Genomic DNA, 3,677 nt, shown 5'->3' with positions numbered 1-3,677 from the left:
GTAACATTTAGATGGTACACTTTACAGTGTAAGAAAATACATATTAATAATGGGTTTGGGGGTAGACCCAGTGACCCTACCTCCACTCAGGAATTCTGGCTGGTTTCTCAGAGCCAGCTCCAAAGGTTCATTAGAGATCAGACTAACTCAGTAGAGACAGTAGAAACCACACCTATCTGAAAGCTTTTGCCTCCAAGGATCTGTCTTTCACTGAACCCCAAGCTTAGCACTGTACAGGTCATTTTGGTATGGACCACCCTCACATCACGTCAAGCCAATTAGCTTTGAGTGGTGTGTAAGAGCTGCCCCTATTGTAGGAGGAACTGGGGTGGACCACAGGAGTCTTGTGATCACTTGCTTGCTTTTGTGGGGGACCCTGGGTGAACTAGCCACAAGCTTGCTCTCTCTCTCTCTCTCTCTCTCTCTCTCTCTCTCTCTCTCTCTCTCTCTCTCTCTCTCAGTAATGTGTAAGACTTCTGAACTCTACTTTGGAGCCATGTGCTCTCTCTCTATGTGGCTGGGGGTTTTCAGCTTGTGTTAAATGAGGTCAACTCTTTACTAACATTTAATATGATTTAATAAATGCTTCATGTCCCAAACTGGTGCAATAGCCCTTAATTTATAAGTAGCAATATATATTAGAAACCCCAGCTAAGTTCCCCAATAACTTAGAACAGAAACAGGATTCCCCCAATATTTCAAATGATGCAACAATATTAGGAAAAAGGGGATAAAAAGGCTTGTAAACCTGATGAAGAGAAGTTTCATTCCAGGGACAATCAAAGATAGTTTTGGGAAAGAAATTGTATTTTAGCTGACCCTTGAAAAAATAGAATCATTATAAAAGGCAACCATGGAGGCGGGGGATGTGGGGGTGGAGGGGCAGAGAAACAAACATCTACATTGGAGATGATAGCCTGAACAAATATAGAAGTAGGAGACCAGATATTTAATTTGTAGGCAGTTCATTTTCTCAGATATTTGGAACATGTGAAGGGGAGTACCATGAAATACTATATGGCAAACATGTTGAAGCCAGATGGTGGAGGGAATTAAAGAGTGTGTTTCATTCTAGAAGCAATAGTGAGCCAGGCTTTTGACAAAAGAAATAATAGGACCAAACCTGGTCACATGTAAGAGTATTTTGGCAGGTTTATAAAGGATGAATTGGAAACAAGAGAAATTCAAGGGTGGTAAACCAATTAGCAGCCCTTCACAATAGCTCTGGAGAGCAATAATGAAGGTTGGTGTATGACTGGAATGAAGTGACATTGTGAGAAATGCCCTAAAGAAATTTGTTTTCTGATTGCATGTGGAAGGTAAAGGAATGGATAAAAAGTAGTATCAAATATGAGTTTAGTTTGAATTTCAGCTGCCTGAGACAATGGTGGGGCTATCCACAGAAATAGTGAAATTGAGAAGAGGGGCAATTTTGTGGACAAAGATAATGAATTCAGTTTTCAGACATTTTGAGTTGGAAGTGCTTAAATATCTTATAGGCAAAGTTGTGTCACAGGAAATTGGATGATAAAGGCTGGAGAACTCCATGAAGGGGATACCGAGGGCATGTATAATCAGGTATGAGTTGAATAAGGTGGTGCTGAGGTATCAACCAATTCTGTGATTCCACTGAATGTGGGACTGAATGTCAGGGGAAAGTTTAGGTCTCTAAGTATGACTCAGAGCCATCTATGCATAAATTATAATTGAGTTGTATTTAAATAGATGAGATCTCTGAGAGAATGAAGAGAAAGAAAGGGCATATACCTTTTTTGATTTGTTCATCTAGATCATGAATATAATATTGAAAAGCAGAGACTTTTTTCCTCTCATAATGCTATCAACTATTATCTCCATTTTATCAATTATGAGACCATCAAATACTTGTCAAAGGCTTTGCTGAAATTCCTACAGCATTTTCTGGATCTTCCAAGCTAGTAACCCTATAAAATAAGTCAATGAGGCAAGAACAATGGCCTTGCTCTTGAAATCATGCTTATTCTTACTCCTTTTATCAACACTCACTTACCTTCACTTTAATAATATGTTCTAGAATATTTACCAGAAATTGAGATCTAGACCATTGGTCTTCTGAAAGGGCAACAGGATAATTGTGGCAAGAGAGCAACCCCAGAGGCCAAGAAGACCTGGGTTTCAGATTCACTTCTAGCACATACTGGCTATATGATTTGGGGCAAATCACTTCATCTGACCATGTTCTATGTATTGTTCCAAGACTTTACATTGCAAAGTAGTAGCTGACTTGTATCTAGGCATTTCTTATATCAATAAAATCACATAGTCTCCATTTTTTTTAAAATGCTGAGGCAAGATTTACTCATCTTCATTTCTCCAAGAACCCTTCCTCTTGAAAGAACATCAACAATCATACATGCCACTTCTTTCAATATTCTGACTTGATGTTCATCCAGGCTTAGTAATGACCTCAATGAAGGTAGCTTGTTTTATCTTTTAATTTCTTTCCAAAATTGAATCTCCTTGGGAGAGAAAACAAAAGTTCAGTAGTTCTATCACCTTTCTATCATGTATTTGCACTGACCCATTTGCTTTGAAAACTGTTCTTTCACTTTTTTATCTTTCTCTTACCATTTTTTACAAAAGCCATATTTTTTGACTTTTCATGCCCCTGCCCCTGTGTGTGTATGTATGCACATACATACATATATACATACACACAGACATATATGTGTATGTAGATATATGTAGATATATACTGTGATAAAATAATTATTAATAATGGATTTCTGGGATGAACCCAGACATGTTAGTGCTCTCTCCCCCTCACCAGAAACCAGTCTTGGGTTAGCCTCCAGCTTTAAAAAAAGGAATGAAGATTGATCCTTCTGTTTAGCTAGGGGAAGAAGCACACCTAGATCATTGGAATTTGATTTTTAGACTACCCCCAAGTCATGTCAATCAATGGAGCTGAATGATGCTAATTAATTAGCCTAGATCAATGTGTGATGACCTGTCACTACAAGAAAAAGAATCAAATCCCCGGGCACATGAGTGTCACTCTCTCTTGTCAATTGGCTCTTCTTCCTGGGACTCTTTTACTCTCCATGCTGGGTATGTAATTGTTTAGGCTTTAGGTCTGGGACTAGTGGGGAAGTCAAGGCAACATGTGGTCAATACTTTATTAATATGTTATATTAATTAATAATAAATACTTACTGCCAAAACTGGCACAATAGACATTAATTTATAAGTAGTAATATCCTAGGAAACCCAGCCTAGTCCCTCAATAATTTAGTTAAAAACAGTTGGCAATCACAATAATTTAAATAAAGCAATACATACACAGGCACACACACACATGTGTGTGTATGTGTGTGTGTGTGTGTGTGTGTGTGTATAATGCACTTCCTTTCCTAGTGTACTTGCCTTTTAAATCTCTAAGGTGATGAATGAGTTCTCTAGACCTCTCTATAAATCTCTTTAGGTAGTCCCTTCTATTATACCTTGGTGGAATTCTGTGTAGATGCTATCAGAACTTTGTTTTTGAGTGTTTCCATCCTTTAGGCTGACTATCATTTCTATTAATTCATTAAAATCTTATATCCCCAAATCTTGGATGAATATTACACTATGTCATTCCCATTTATGTTATCATTCCCCTCCAATAACATAATTAGAATTCACAGGCTCATGTTTCT

This window comes from Dromiciops gliroides, chromosome 1 (genome assembly GCF_019393635.1).
Source record: "Dromiciops gliroides isolate mDroGli1 chromosome 1, mDroGli1.pri, whole genome shotgun sequence".
Taxonomy (NCBI): Eukaryota; Metazoa; Chordata; class Mammalia; order Microbiotheria; family Microbiotheriidae; genus Dromiciops; species Dromiciops gliroides.
The sequence above is the reverse complement of the archived record's forward strand: the minus strand, read 5'-3'. Positions refer to the sequence as shown.